At 40.7% G+C, this 17089-nt stretch overlaps 1 protein-coding gene across 4 annotated transcripts in view; it reads left to right on the top strand.

The window, feature by feature from the left end:
• Positions 1–6652: 6652 nt before the first annotated feature.
• LOC120064265 (protein ITPRID2-like) overlaps positions 6653–17089 on the top strand; it is a 56236-nt gene continuing 45799 nt past the window's right edge. For all 4 annotated transcript variants that reach the window (XM_039014708.1, XM_039014707.1, XM_039014704.1 and 1 more), the window contains exon 1: positions 6653–6757. The gene's annotated coding sequence lies outside the window, so the exon portion shown is untranslated. The remainder of the gene's footprint in view (positions 6758–17089) is intronic.

The following is a 17089-nucleotide window of genomic DNA, read 5'->3' as shown; positions in this document are numbered from 1 at the left end:
TAGCTTATTTAAAAAATGTATTGCTGTAGATTGTGTTTTGTCACTTTATGAGCGCATAGGCCTAGAGTTGGGAATCAAGCAAATGGTCAGCCCGCGCGGCAAATATCAAACAGATGACTGTTGAGTTGTTGCTGGTGTCAATGTGGCTGTCAATGAACAGCAGCCAGCAGCTAAATGATATTTTGCATTATTTCAAAATACAATTCAGGGGAAAAAAATGTTTGTATAATAAGTGAATGCCACTAGAAAGTCAGTCGACTATAATTTCCTCATCATATTGTAGGCTTGAGATCTGTCTTTTCTATTGGTTGCATCGAAGACATGGGTCGTCCGTTTTATTGATCTCAGTATGTCAATGTCAGAGTAGCTTGTCATTTTGTGTGGTATAAAAAAACATTATTGAAATGTCTACAGTCATGTAAAGTTACGTAGAATTGCAGGAAATTATTTTCGAAACGGCAATTATTTTCTCAGCCCCGCAACCCCCTCAGCCCCTGGTCTTCAGGATTTTCCCCCGAATGTTATGAAACTCTGGTGACCGCCCTAAGACCAGGCTATCGGTTAAACATATTAGCTAAACATATTTGCCAAGCGTTTTCAGACACAAATAGAAGTGTGCAAATTCAACTAATTCCTTTATATTGTAGCCATATTGTAATAGTGTTGTCTTTTTTGCAAATATTATTAATGTATTATGTGCTCAATAATATGATACTTTATCGTTTGCTCTTAAAACCAAAAATGAATTGTAAAAATATAAACCAGGTTTATATTGTGTCAAAATCCGCAAAGCAAGCCGTTTTCCCAGTGACCTCATAGCATAGTTTAACGAATCCTTATTCCGTCTCACCAGAGAGAACATGCATTGTGTTCAACTCGGTGTTTGGTTGCAAACAAAACCTAAACCCATTGCAGCTATTTGAATATGAGGATCTGACCTTCCATTCCCTAATCAGAACCCCGCCCGGCCTTGTCTCAGAGCAGGGAAACCATCCTGAGTCCCTACTCCAAGTCTTTCACTAATGCCCTTCCGCTTGAATAGACGCTTAGATTGCAATGAAATGCTAAACGGAATTAATTCACTTTCATCGCACTAATTGCTTATGCAAAAATGCAAATGTGCATTAATTAGTTAGACCACTGATTAGTTATTTGGTATTGGCGTGTAATAAATCACGCTGGAAGGTGCAGACAGAGACAATGTCCCAAATGCCACCCTATTCCCTATTTAGTGCACTATTTGTGACCAGGGCGAATATAGGGCTCTGGTCAAAAGTAGTGCACTATGTAGGAAATATGGTGCCATTTGGGATCCGTACAGTAAAATCCTGGCTCGGGACCCAGCTGTGGCCCATAGCGGGATGGATTTTGGTTTCAATAATATGCTAAGAACACTTCCGGGGGTTTCATATAGCAGGTGACCACCTGCTGCATAAGCGTGCCTGCCTGAACCCCCTATGGAGTGCACATGATCTATATAGCTTATTCGGGAAATTAATAATAACACCAATATCCTAATAATAACAATAAATAATAATCATAATAATGTTGGTATTATTACTATGTCGTAATATAAATATTAACATATTAGGCCTATAGTTGTAATATAATAATAATTAAAGTAGTATAAAAGTATTATAATTTGTAGGGAACTCAGAATGATGTCCAATAGTGCACTACACACAGTGTGTGCAGCTGTAGTGTATGTGAGCATTCACTGTAAGGTCTACGTTGTATTCGGCGCATGTGAGAAATACAATTTGATTTGACTTGGAATAAAAGTTTGGGAAAAAGTAAAGAAATCAATTTTTTTAAGGCAAAAAAACGCACCTCTTCGTAAGGCAATAATAATGTTCAGGGAATCAATGTTGTAAAATGTTGGGAACTTTAATTGTATGTCTTGTTGTTCTATTAAAACACAGATAACAGTCACCCATATATCATAATTACATCCTTCCTTATCTGTTTTACTACATTCTTCGAAGAAGACAACAAAACGGTAATCGTAACTTTTGTTTTTGTAATTAAGAAAAACAGGTGCCACTCGAATATGTGATGACATTATGAAATGTCATTGTTTATTCGTTAAGAACGGGAACGCATAATATGGGTCAATAAGATTTTAGTTGGCCTGGGTGAAGGAAAACTTGACGTCACTGTCACTGATATGTGCACAGGCACACTGTCAGAGATCTGTATTTCTCACAACAGAGCAATAAATGTTTTTCGCTTCCTAAAAGTTTTAACAATTTTTTGGGAAGGATGCTGCCTGCGGTTGCATTGGAAATACAATGGCGTCGTCTTGTGGTGGATATGAAACATTACATCGGAGGCAGCAGGTGAGCTTATATTATACTTTTAATCTTTAAACTTTGCTATAAAGTTGTAGGGGAGAGCGAGGTAAGTTGTCATTCGGGTAAATTGTCAAACTGTTCATACCTCTAACACTAGAGGCGCAATCTCAAATAGCTACTTTATGTGACCACATGTTCTATGGTCAACTTCGTGTTCACATGTGGTCAAAAGTAAAAAATTGGCAGTTACATTTTATGCAATAAAACTTTGTTAGGTATGAATGTTCAAAATTATAATTTTGCACTGAGTAAAGGAGACAATACCGTGTCTTTTGATACTTTAGTTGCAGTCCTATGTTGAGCTAACCTTGAGATTTAGCCAACAATAGCACACATGTCAGTTTGGGACAAGTGGTCTCAATGATCTTGGGCAAGTCTTCACATGTGACAATTTGCCCCAGTATACATAGACACATAGAACATGCTCAAAAAACATTGTGATATTGTCTAATCAGCTCTGATAATAGTATTAAATGTTACTGTAAATGGATTATCATATATACGTATAGTTTAGAGCAGCAGACATATCCCTGGACTACACAAGACAGGCTTTGGTGTGTGTGTGTGTGTGTGTGTGTGTGTCTACTAACACACTACATGCCTACTGTATGAGACAGTATATCCACACACACACACACACACACACACACACTACTTCATACAGTGTCATGAATTTAGTGTGGCGTTATGAATTGCATTGTGCCAACAAGGATAGTAGACAGGGAGGTGGGAGTAATAAGCCTGTAATGAATATGTAATTGCAATGAGGAAATGTGTTTTTGAAGGAAGGAAGAAGGAAGGAAAGAAAGAAAGTGGGGAAGGAAAGAAAGATGGTTAGACATTATAAAAGAAAGACAGAGAATGGCAGCACACCACCTGGCATAATGTCAAAGGCAGTGAGACAGGTGAAGTTACAGAACAAATCAATCAGGAGTACGGCAAAGGATTTTGACATAAATGACCGTACTCTGACTCTGTATTGTTAAAAGGTTACCAGAGAAGAAGTTGAAAGTCAGACAGCCATGCCAACAACAGTGGTTGGCTATACAAAGCCGCAGCAGGTTTTTTCACCTGATTTGGAGATGCAGCTTGTTCAGTGTATTACTAGGTCAGCTGACATTTATTTTGGTCTGTCTCTAAGTGAGGTCAGAAGACTTGCCTACCAGTTTGCTGTGGCACACCAGGTGAAGTTCGCGCCAATGTAGCAGAAAAAGAAAAGGCCAGCTCGGAGTGGTTTACAGGCTTCTTAAAGCGGCACCCAAGTCAGAGGCAACTAGCCTTGCCAGGGCAAGTAGCTTCAACAGAGAAAATGTTAATGCTTTCTTCGACAATGTATCAGAAGTGCTACAGAGATATCAATTTGAACCAGGAGACATATGGAATGTCGATGAAACTGGGGTGACCACTGTACATAAACCTGACAAAGTGATGGGCAGACGTGGATTCAAACAAGTAGGGTCACTGACCTCCGCTGAAAGGGGAACCCTCGTCACACTGGCCTGTGCTGTCTCAGCCACAGGGAATAGTATACCTCCATATTTTATATTCCCCCGTGTCAACTTCCACAATTATTTCCTGATCAATGGGCCACCTGGCAGCAAAGGAGGGGCAAATCCCTCTGGGTGGCTGAAAGATGTGCACTTTGTTGACTTCCTGAAACATTTCGTCGAGCATACGAAATGTTCAAAGGAGAAGCCCTGCTTACTCCTTTTGGACAACCACGAGTCTCATCTGTCCATTGATGGACTCAATAATGCCAAAGAAAATGGCATAATTGTGCTGTCATTTCCACCCCATTGCTCTCATCGGCTTCAACCCTTAGACAGGTCTGTCTACGGGCCGCTAAAGAGGCACATTAACATGCCTGGATGAGGAACAATCCCGGAAGATAATGTCAGTTTATGACATTCCTGGGATTGTGGCAATCACCTATCCTCTGGCTGCAACCCCCCTTGAACATTCAGGCTGACTTTAGGGTGGCTGGGGTACAACCTTACAACAGGGATGTATTTCTGGAAACCGAGTTTGCGCCATCCTACGTAACAGATCGCCTCATTCAGAACCCAACCCTACTAGGCCCCAGCACCAACCCTGCCCTGCCAGGCACCAGCACTATTCCAGACCTGCCAGGCCCCAGCCCCAACCTGCCAGGCCCCAGCACCATTTCAGCCCTGCCAGGCCCCAGCACCATTTCAGCCATGCCTAGCACGAGCTCAGACACAGACCTGCCCAGTTCTTATGCCAGCACCAGCTCACCCTTGTACAGTAATGCCATTGCTGACAGCGGACTACCAACTCCAGAGGACATCCGGCCATATCCAAAAGCTGACCCCCGAAAACCAGCTTGCAAAGGAAGAAAACAGCACAAAATAGAAATTCTAACTGACACACAATTGAAGCATGCACTAGAAATGGAAAAGAATAAGGCACGATCTAGCAAAAGGCTGTTTCCGAAGAAAGGGAAGCAAGGGGGGAGTCAAAATCTGGATCTGCAAAGAACAAGAAGGCAGCTAAAAAAAGAAAAATCGTAGAAGAGTCATCATCAGATGAAGAGGAGTGCTTCTGCCTCGTCTGTGTGGAGCTATTTTCAAACAGCCTTCCAAAAGAGACTTGGGTGAAGTGCGTGAGATGCAACAAATGGCCCCATGATGCATGCACCTCAGGCCAGGCAATTTATGTGTGCCAGAACTGTGACTCAGAAGATGAGTCTGATTAGTCAGATACGGATGTAGGTCGTATAAACTGTTACAAAACCGTGCATTAGTGCATCAGTGTTTAAACACCACGTCTGTTTTGTTAAGACTTGAAACATTTAAGCAAGTTATCTGCAGCATTACATTCCATTCTGATTACAACAATTACCGTGGATCTATGTGCACGCCAGAGAACGTTAGATTTCAAAGTTCAGAGTAAGGTGGTCGTGCCACTTAATGAATGTGTGCTCTTCCAGCATTATTGTTTTGATTGAAAGGCATGATTTGCCAGATTCTCTAGGCATGATTGTTTTTATTTTGAGTTCTTTAATGAAGTTGAATTTGGTTTTGAATTTGAAATTAAAATCAATATTCACAATTAATTAGTTGTGTTCTTATTTGTTGATAATCCAATGTGACAACTTACCCGCTGATGGGGAAAATTGTCACAAGTGCATACTTTCTATTTAACGGTCTACAACTCCGTACTGAAATAACATATTAAGATGTAATGAATACAAAATATGTGCCCAAGACTTCCTTCTTTCATTTGGTATGACATTTATACCATTGTGATGTATTGTGCCCAGTAAATGTTAGACAGCGTGAAAAGTGTGACAACATACCTCGCTCATTCTTACTTTCACAGTTGTTAAAATTATAAACACCTAAAACATTTTAAAAGCTTCTGCAATAGTGTAGGCCTAACCTAGTCAAAAGTTCCTGGCATAGCCATTAGGTCAGGTGGGATTTCAAATGTCCATAAATGTGCACAATACAAACGCTTTCCAGAGGTGGATCTGGATGGGTATTTTGCCAATTTATTAGCAGCAAAGATGAAAACATGCATAGTTACAAGGTGTAAATGAGTAAGGTGGTCGTGCCACTTAATGGATGGTAACAAATTACATTTCGATTTTGAATTTCTGAACAAACAAAAAACTGCTTCCCTACTTCCAGGTCACCTGTGTGCCAAAGGCCTAAATGCACGTGATCAGTGACCCATGACTCAACATATAGTGCCCTCTAATGCAGTTTTTAAACCTCTCCTCGGGGACCCCCAGACGTTTCACAATTGTGTTGTTGCTCTGAACTACCTCACTGGATTTGTCTATGCAAGGGCAAGTTGAATCAGGAATAGTTAAAATAAAGATTAGTTGACTAATTTAATCAGGAATAGCAAAAATACATGGATTGGCTGGGCGGTCCCGAGGAGAGGTTTGAAAACCCCTGCTCTAGTGTACAAATTAAGTAGAATATACAAAGACAGACTAACTATAGTCTACAAAACAAAACAACAACATATGCAGACTAGGTCAAAGTGGCTCCTACACTCTGGGAAAAATAAAGTTATTACATTTTATTCATTTTGTTTTATTGTCAGGACCTGCTCCGAGGAAGTTCAAATACATTCACATTTTTCACTAAAATTTAAATTTACTATTACTAGGCGCCTACTGTATTTCACTGATGTTTGCACTACGCGTATGCCACCAGCAGGTTACAGAATATCCTAGTGGAAGACGTCATCTCATCCTAGATATGAATACAGACTCGCTGGCCGCCCGCCCCTTGTTATGTTACTTTACTCCCTCCGGAAGCGGAAGACTAGTTTTCTTCGTAAATGAAGTTCGGCAAAGTTTGTCAGATTCCAGTTCAACGGAGCTACTTTTCAACGCTTCAAACTCCTTTCCAACCCGCATCACAATGGTAAGTGTTTATGTTTTTATGGAAACAACATACGAGGATAACTTGAAATCTGATGCCAAACTTTTACCGTGGCGCACTTTGCCTGATGCAATTCACATGGACCTCACTTGTCACTGATTTCAACCCTCGAGTAATTTTTGGGAAACAAATTGACGACTTTTATATCAACTGGAAATGTACATGGCAAATGGAAGTCACAAAACAATGTAATTACATAACATGTCGGGCAGTGTAGGCTATGTCACGAATAGCTTTTAGAAAGGTAGTTTAGGATAAAAGGCAAAACACTTCAGGTGGGAGACTAACGTTACACTTTTTTTGTGCAAGACGTGTTGTGAGACCCGACGTGTTCCCAATATAGGCTTTCTTTTTCAGACATTGGAGGCTGAGACATCAGCGAAGTAGTCTACTGTTTTACAATTGTTAAGTCAATAGGCCTATCTCCTTTCCAATGTTCCTCGTCCCATACGCCCCCTCATGGGACACATTATAAACATGCAATGAGTAAACCTGCCTGGACTCCAACGTCGAGCAGAAATGAGCGTTTGAATCAGGAACGTTTCCTCTCACGACCTCTACAAGCTAGAATGTTGAATATAATTATATTTTAACATAACATATCATTTTATTAAACATTCTGACTTGTAGAGGTCGTGAGAGGGAACTTTCCTGATTCAAAAGCTCATTTCTGCCCGACATAGAATATAGCATTATATGCTGTTCTATGTGGGCTTCCCAGGCAATGAGTAAACATAACTCCTATATATCATGCTTTAATTTCGCTGTGTATTTTGGTACTGTCCACATAACCTTTAAACAGGTTAGAAGTTGCAGTAACAATCCCTCTACTCATAGCCTGCTTTTCAATAACTTTATTTCCTACATGTTCTGTTCATGAATAGATGTGGGAGAGAAAAAAACTCTGCCAACAAATGTGTATATAAATAGCCAAATAATTTGCATAATATTGACCAACGAGAGAGCCTTAGATTCAGCACTTTCAGGTAAAGTAGGTACTTTGTACCTATTGTACATATTCTATTCGTACAGGAGAAACAGGACTTAGAACTCATGTCTGGTATTCAGTGTTTTACAGGTTACTGTATATCTGAGTAACTTAGATATATATATCCTTGAAGTAACTTAGATGACATTTATGTTAATGTTGATGCCTGTATGAGGAAATGTTCACAAAAATGTTTTTACATGTTCAAGATAAACGCTTTGCTGTGTGGTGACGCACTGCCGTGAAAACCAGGAATTACGCTAAGGAGGTCTGTAGTCTCCTGAGAGGCCAGCCGAACACAGACAGTATTTGGGGCTATAGACAGGCCGTAGACAGAACTGGTGTCTGGCATTCTCTCCGGCGCTAACGTGCTTCTCTGAATACAGGTATTGCACAGGGGAGGTCTGTCATCTCTTCAGAGGCCAGCCTATACCATATAAATAATAATACATTTAATTTCTAGTGGCATTCTAATTTACTTTACATCACCACATTGTGAGCAACCATTAAAATAGGCTTTAATGAATAAGGGCAAAAAACATTAACCAAGAATTAAAAGGTAGCTAGTGGTCTAGTACTTTACAAGATGCACAGAATAATAAAGGTGGCAACAAGGACTAAAACAATAGAACTTGAAAGTAAGATATAGGACCAGCAATAGACATCAGTTGGTAGAGGTATATGCTAGCTATACAGTGGCTAGGGGCTCTTTAGTTTCTCCTGCTGTGTTGGTTTTTATCTTACATATTAAACAGTAGGGCACAGACGTTCCTCCTTGAGCAAACTAGCTGCCTATCTGACTTGGGGTCACATGCTTCGTGTGTGTGTCCCAAATGCCACCCGATTCCCTACATAGTGCAATACTTCTGACCAGAGACATATGGGTCCTGGTCAAAAGTAGTGCACTATATAGGGAATAGGGTGGCCTTTGGGACGTGGCCTGTGTTTTTCTTGATGACGTCATACAGGTGGGTGTGCCACACCTGTGCTGATAAGTGAGTGTTTGCAGAACTAACACAGGTGGATCCACCAAGTAGACTATCACAGGATGCGTGTCTGCATTGAGACCATTGACTACATTTCTACCAGACTTGTGAAAGTGTTGCCAGTAGCTTATATTTCTAAAACTACAGGAGAGAGTTAAGGAAAAAGAACAGACCGGCCTGCATGTCAGAAATGCTCTTATTATTCTAGGAGAAGGCCCCTGACTGAATGACTCATGCTTGAAGAATTAGGGACATGTAAAATAAAACAACTCGCAAGCCTTTTAAAGACATTTCATGACTTTGATTTCAAAGGCATGCCATATTTTGATTGAATTATTAATGAATTATTCATGTGGTTTGTAATTTCCATGTAAAAAGATCCGTTAGCATCAACAAGTGAAGTTCATAGGAGCATTTCAAATTAGGTGTCAAGTCTATTTTTGAGAAATGAAGGCATATATGCATTTTTCAAACATTCTCCATTAAAATTAGGAATAAGATTAGAAGAAGAAAAAAATTAGGAATAAGTAAATACTTTGATTTATTGTCAAACAAATGGTAAAGGGGTTTACCTGAAAGTATTGGCCTCATTTGAGATTTGGTTCATTAAGAAATGCTAGCGGCCATGAAATGAATTCAAACGTGAGTTGGTTTCGTGTGTGGTTTGATGTGTGTTCGCAGTTTTGAAGAGTTAGACAAATTATTTTGCCAATTAGCTTCAGCCGTGGTGTGCAACCGTGGCGAAGGTGGTTTCACTTTGGATAGCATGATGATGATGTGGTCGGTGACAGTTTGCATCTTGAAACATGAATACTGACATGTCAAACAATTTGGGCTTGTGTCAACAGTGGACTAATGGGAAAAAAAATACGAAGATCTTGTGAGTGGATTTTCCTTTAAGAGTTTCTGAAAAACGTGATCACATACAAAAACTGATAGAATTGCTGTAGAATCTCCGTTACCAAACTTTGCATCTGCACAGTTTTTCCAGTAAATGTGTTTTTGTAAAATGTTCAGTGTAAATTGTTAAAAGTAGGCTAATCCTTGTTCATAGAGTTGTATGGTTTGTTCAACTTTGAAATCAATGTTTTTTGTTTGGCATATAAATGCATATAAATGCATTTGGCATATAAATGCCAAACATCGTTACCGTGGAATTGCCCTTTTGTACTTTAATAATTTATTTTGGCACAAAGCACAGCTGGTTCAGAACCAGAGCCAAGATGTAGAATTACATAAGCTTTCAGCCTGGAAGCATTCCTGATGTTCAGAGTGGTACAGTACAAACCATATCGCGTAGCCTGGATTTCTTTACACAATCTGACTGAGTGATTACGACTCGTGTTAACCTTGTAGAGCAGGACTAGGGTGTTCGTTAGCACTTCATTAAAGAAATTACCAGGGCCCGGCTTCCTAAAAGCATCTTAAAACCTCTTAGTGCAGAAATCTCGTTACCGCGATCAAATTCGACAACATCCGGTGAAATCGGAGCACGCCAAATTAAAAATACAAAATCGTAATATTAAACATTCAGGAAAATACAAGTGTCTTACATCGTTTAAAAACGTAACTTCTTGTTAATCCAGCCGCTTTGTCAGATTTCAAAAAGGCTTTATGGCGAAAGCATACCATGCGATTGTCTGAGGACAGCGCCCCGTGTACAAAAGCATTACAAACATTTTCCAAACAAGCAGAAGCGTCACGAAAGTCAGATATAGCGATAAAATAAATCACTTACCTTTGCAGATCTTCCTCTGTTTGCAATCCCAAGGGTCCCAGCTACACATCAAATGGTCGTTTTGTTCGATAAAGTCCTTCTTTATATCCCAAAAAAGTCAGTTTAGTTGGGGCGCTTGATTCAGTAATCCACCTGTTTCCCTCGATCAAATTGCATACAAATGAATCCCAAAAGTTACCAATAAACTTCGTCCAAACAAGTCAAACAACGTTTCTAATCAATCCTCAGGTACCCTAATATGTAAATAAATGATACAATTTAAGACGGAGAATAGTATGTTCATTACCGTAGATAAATAATGAAGTGCGCGCCCTCATCCACGCACGCCACAATACTACAGTCAAAATGTGAGCCACCTAGAAAAACTACAAATTCTAGCTCATTTTTCAAAAAACAAGCCTAAAACTCTTTATAAAGACTTGACATCTAGTGGAAGCCCTAGGAACTGCAATCTGTGAGGTATTCCTTTGATCTTCTCATAAACAAGGATTTGGATGGGCAGACACCTCAATTTTTTAAAATTTTATTCCAGATGGATTCTCCTCTTGTTTTCGCCTGCCGTATCAGTTCTCTTATACTCACAGACATTATTTTAACAGGTTTAGAAACTTCAGAGTGTTTTCTATTCAATACTACCAATTATATGCATATCCTAGCTTCATCTGAAATACCGAATACTGCCACCGGCCCTCAAGAAGTTAAGGCTAAGTTCATTGTTAGAACCTTCGTAGGAACATCGTTAAATCTCTGTGCTGTTTCCCAAAACCATCATTATTGACGTTTAACTTAAACACTCATCTACAGCCTACCATAGACCACTCGTAGAACAGCTAACACGTGTTAGGTTCTTATTTTTCAGAGTAAATAACTCACGGACACTAGAGAAGCTTTAACCACGTTTAATCTTTCCCAAAAGTTCTGTACAGCTGAAATCAGACCGTAAAACATTTCAGACATCACAGTTTTATATGCATCCTACTTAACTTCTTATGGCTGCAAGCCTGAAGCCGGCCACAATATGACAACAGCCACTTCAAGTGCAGGGCGCGAAATTCAAAATATATTTTTTAGAAATATTTAACTTTCACACATTAACAAGTCCAATACAGCAAATGAAAGGTACACATCTTGTGAATCCAGCCAACATGTCCGATTTTTTAAATGTTTTACAGCGAAAACAGCACGTATATTTATGTTAGCTCACCACCAAATACAAAAAAGCACTAACATTTTTCACAGCACAGGTAGCATGCACAAAGCCAACCTAACTAACCAAGAACCAACCAAACTAACCAACAAACAACTTCATCAGATGACAGTCTTATAACATGTTATTCAATAAATCTGTTTTGTTCGAAAAATGTGCATATTTCAGGTATAAATCATAGTTTACATTGCAGCTACAATCAGAAATTGCACCGAAAGCAGCCATAATAATTACAGACACCAACGTCAAATACCTAAATACTCATCATAAAACATTTCTGAAAAATCAATGGTGTACAGCAAATTAAAGACAAACATCTTGTGAATCCAGCCAATATTTCCGATTTTTTTAAGTGTTTTACAGCGAAAACACAATATAGCATTATATTAGCTTACTACAATAGCCTACCACACTACCGCATTCATTCATCAAGGCACGTTAGCGATAGCAATAGGCACGTTAGCGATAGCGAATAAACCAGCAAGATATATCATTTTTGACTAACCTTGATAAGCTTCATCAGATGACAGTCCTATAACATCAGGTTATACATACACTTATGTTTTGTTCGAAAATGTGCATATTTAGAGCTGAAATCAGTGGTTATACATTGTGCTAACGTAGCATCTTTTTCCCACAACGTCCGGATATTTTTCTGACACTTTTTCTGACACACATATTCTGACCAAATAACTATTCATAAACATAACTAAAAAATACATGTTGTATAGGAAATGATAGATACACTAGTTCTTAATGCAATCGCCGTGTTAGAATTCTAAAAATAACTTCATTACGATATGCAGTTTACGTTATGGCGAGAGAGTACCCAAAACCTGGCCGCAAACGACTAGTTCACATGTACGACAGATATATGAAATAACATCATAAAATGGGTCCTACTTTTGCTGATCTTTCATCAGAATGTTGTACAAGGGGTCCTTTGTCGGGAACAATCGTTGTTTGGATTTAGAATGTCCTCTTCTCCAGTCAATTAGCACGGAAAGCTAGCAAAGTGGCGCTAAGCTCTCCTTCCTAAACAAAGGCACACAACGCAACACGCCTAACGTCCCGAAAAAATTTCAATAATCTAATGAAACTATATTGAAAAAACATACTTTACGATGATAGTCACATGTATCAAATAAAATCAAAGCCGGAGATATTAGTCGTCTATAACGACAGCTGTACAGAAGGTCCCGTGTGGCTCAGTTGGTAGAGCATGGCGCTTGCAACGCCAGGGTTGTGGGTTCATTCCCCACGGGGGGACCAGGATGAATATGTATGAACTTTCCAATTTGCAAGTCGCTCTGGATAAGAGCGTCTGCTAAATGACTTAAATGTAAATGTAAGGCAAAACCAGGTCCCTTCGCGCGCTCTCCAGAAAACAGGAAACTGGTGACACGTCATGCCAAGAGCTATTATTCGAGCCCAGATCAAGTTACACACTCAATTTCTTCTCTCACTGCTTGTCGACATCTAGTGGAAGACGTATGAAGTGCATCTAAACTAATAAATATCAAGGACTTTAATAGGCAGCCCCTAGAAGAGAGCATCGATTTCAGATTTTCCACTTCCTGTCAGGAAGTTTGCTGCAAAATGAGTTCTGTTTTACTCACAGATATAATTCAAACGGTTTTAGAAACTAGAGTGTTTTCTATCCAATAGTAATAATAATATGCATATTGTATGAGCAAGAATTGAGTACGAGGCCGTTTGAAATGGGCACCTTTTATCCGGCTACTCAATACTGCCCCTGCAGCCCAAACAGGTTAAGACACTCCTCCTTACAGTTTATGGCTCCACGGGAAAGAAGGTAACCAGATACCAACCCTGATTACTCCCTTAAGGGGAACTGACCTCACCCATCACCTCCTGACCTCAACCCCTTCACCTAATTCACAGATATCCATCTGTCTTCCCTATATCAATACATCGCTCTCCTCCATCAAACACATTCCAAAGCCTTCTGTCTTTCTTCAGAGAACCATTCACTTCTAACACAACACCCAGTCTCTTTCATTTCCTATCATTCATTTACTACCTCAATGATCAAAGTTTAGCCGATTCCAACACACGGAACCCAAACCGGCTGCACGTGTGCTCCATCGTGCATAAATGTATTTTGTCCCCCCACACCAAATGCGATCACGGCACACAGGTTAAAATATCAAAACAAACTCTGAACCAATTATATTAATTTGGGTACATGTCGAAAAGCATTAAACATTTATGGCAATTTAGCTAGCTAGCTTGCACTTGCTAGCTAATTTGTCCTATTTAGCTAGCTTGCTGTTGCTAGCTAATTTGTCCTGGCCTATAAACATTGAGTTATTTTACCTGAAATGCACAAGGTCCTCTACTCCAACAATTAATCCACACATAAAACGGTCAACCAAATCGTTTCTAGTCATCTCTCCTCCTTCCCGGCTTTTTCTTCTCTTGACTTTATATTGCGATTGGCAACTTTCATAAATTAGGTGCATTACCGCCACTGGCCTCGTTCGTCTTTCAGTCACCCACGTGGGTATAACCAATGAGGAGATGGCACGTGGGTACCTGCTTCTATAATCCAATGAGGAAATGGGAGAGGCAGGACTTGCAGCGTGATCTGCGTCAGAAATAGAACTGCTTTCTATTTTATCCCTTGGCAAAGCAGACGCTCGTTGGCGCGCGCAATAATTGAATAATATAGATTTCTAAATGTATTTTGCAGCGCTCGCGACGCGAGTGTAGTCAGCCTGTAAGTGTGTCGCTAGATGCTTTTTTTGCCCTGCCGTGTCACTTTATGCACAGAAATCTCAGCTAAACAGAATCACATGGTTTATCCGCCTCTGTGACCGCCGATAACTTCAGAACAAAGTTGTCTGCAAATACAAACTTTCCAATGTCTTTGCAATTGATACAAACAAGCGACATATAAAAATATGCTTCAAATGAAACAGATGACTGCATTAAAATATAAACAGTGGGCTCTATAGGGCTCTTTCAATCATATAGAAATACGTTTCATGTTCAGCCATTTGAGTTCTATTTTGCAACTTGTGGGCTACTGGCTGTATTTGTCTCAACATATTTCATGATGTGTAGCCTAATATATGTACGCATTTTTATTGGGTAAGCATTAGAATAAGCCGCCAGAATATTTGCAGCCGTATGCTGTAATATCTCTCTAGGAGCTGATCCATCGTCAGCATTGTGAAATAATTATAATGTTAAGGAAAGAGTTGAAAGGAGAAAGCTGATCCGAGAGCAGTGCTCTCTTTCTTTCGATCCTATCAGTGTTCACCCATGCTCCAACGACGCACTTAGCGACCATTCGCTCTCTGCATTGTGTTTTGGGAAACGCATGTTACGTCTTCGGCCGTTGTAGGAAAGTTGCAGGGTTAAAACCTAAGCCTAAGTTCCATCACTATCGGGAAACCGGGCCCAGGTATTTAGAACTTATTTTGTACACACTAATAACCTATGAAGTATGTATGAATGGGCTATGGGGTTGTGATGTAAAGTTGACTGCTGGATCTGAATCTGATCCTGTCCTTTCACGCACACTGCTGTGAGAGAATGATCTCAGCCCGTGTGAAATGACCAATCTGTAAACCGATGTTTCAGGTCAGTCAGCACATGAACCAATGTACAAGACATTGTTATCAACATCACAGTTTGTTCTCCATGGTTTGTTTGTCTGGCCTGCTTCAGGTCCTTGTAGTCACGTAGCACAGAAACAACACTGCTGAAGGGTGACGGGGGGGGTGTGTGACAGGGGCTTGTGTGTATGTTTTCTCAGTGCAATCTGAAGGTCTTGGGGCTCTGCTATGTCTGGACACAGGAAATGAAGTTGGCCTGAGTCCCACAAACAGAATAGCTCCCATTTACTGTAACCATGAGAGGGGGAGAGAGAGACGGGGTCAATACCAACGTGACATCTGGGGAGTAGTGTGGGTTGCTGGGGAGCTTTGTTTGTGATTTCCAGATGTATAAAACTTCAACCTTTCCGTGCTGTTGATTTCTTCCTGTCACGCTGTTCTTTGAGAGACTTTGAGGGAGAATCCTGAATCTTGTAATCATGTTTTTGTCATAATCATAATTGCGATTGCCAGTAAGCCTCTATTTTGATTCATCTAGCTAAGTATTTGCAGGTGTACTGTAGCAGGCTAAAGTCCTAAGCAGTGTGGTTTTGCCTTCTCATTCCTATTTCATAACCAGGATTTTTTGCAGCCAGTATCAGCAAGATGTCGAACAGCCAAGGAGAAACCTAACGCCTTATTATTCAAAGCCATGTTTATTTTATGAAAATTATTCATGCAATCACTGTAAAATGTAGCCAGCACATCTCTTACAGTACTACCACAGAGTTTCTAAACCCAGAGGCGCAACATCGTAAGACTTCCGGGAATGATTGCGAAATAGACCAAGCAGACCAGGCCGGGGGTTGGGATTGAAAATTAAAGTGCCAAGTCTTCCATAGTTGTTCATTTTCTCTATTTAAAGGCGTAACCTTGATTCGAGCCAATGTCTTAAGTAGCTCAAGGTGTTGTTACTCTAACCTCGTGAAAGTGAAACTGACATGTTTTCATTTGTCAATAACAACTTTAACTGTTCGTTCTCAGCTGTAATATGAAAAGTAAGCCACTAATGTAACAATCCTCTGCCAGGGTTATTGCATTGCTACAGCTCTCTTGCTCTCTCTACCTCTAATACCTCTTTGCCCATCTATCTCTCCTAGCCTCTTTATCGCTCCAAATGTTTGTTTTACACTAGTCAAACGGAAGCCCAGGGCAACGCTGACCTTGTTGGGTGTTAATGATTTACAATATGATAATGGTGCTGGACGGTACATGGTGTGTTGCTGTATTCTTGTCTGGTGGTATAGCTTTGCTGGCCAGACAGGCAAACAGACAAACAGGCGGACATGTGGACGGACATGTGTGCGGACAGGCAAACAGGTGGGCATGAGGAGAGGCAAACAGGTGGGCATGAGGAGAGGCAAACAGGTGGGCATGAGGAGAGGCAAACAGGCGGGCATGAGGAGAGGCAAACAGGCGGGCATGAGGAGAGGCAAACAGGCGGGCATGAGGAGAGGCAAACAGGCGGGCATGAGGAGAGGCAAACAGGCGGGCATGAGGAGAGGCAAACAGGCGGGCATGAGGAGAGGCAAACAGGCGGGCATGAGGAGAGGCAAACAGGCGGGCATGAGGAGAGGCAAACAGGCGGGCATGAGGAGAGGCAAACAGGCGGGCATGAGGAGAGGCAAACAGGCGGGCATATGGACGGACGGGCGGGCGGACGGACGGACGGGCGGACGGACGGGCATACGGACGGGCATACGGACATGGTGGACGGATAGGCGGGCGGACATGGTGGGCGGACATGGTGGACGGATAGGCGGTCATGG

This window comes from Salvelinus namaycush, chromosome 19 (genome assembly GCF_016432855.1).
Source record: "Salvelinus namaycush isolate Seneca chromosome 19, SaNama_1.0, whole genome shotgun sequence".
Lineage (NCBI taxonomy): Eukaryota > Metazoa > Chordata > Actinopteri > Salmoniformes > Salmonidae > Salvelinus > Salvelinus namaycush.
The sequence above is the reverse complement of the archived record's forward strand: the minus strand, read 5'-3'. Positions and strand labels throughout refer to the sequence as shown.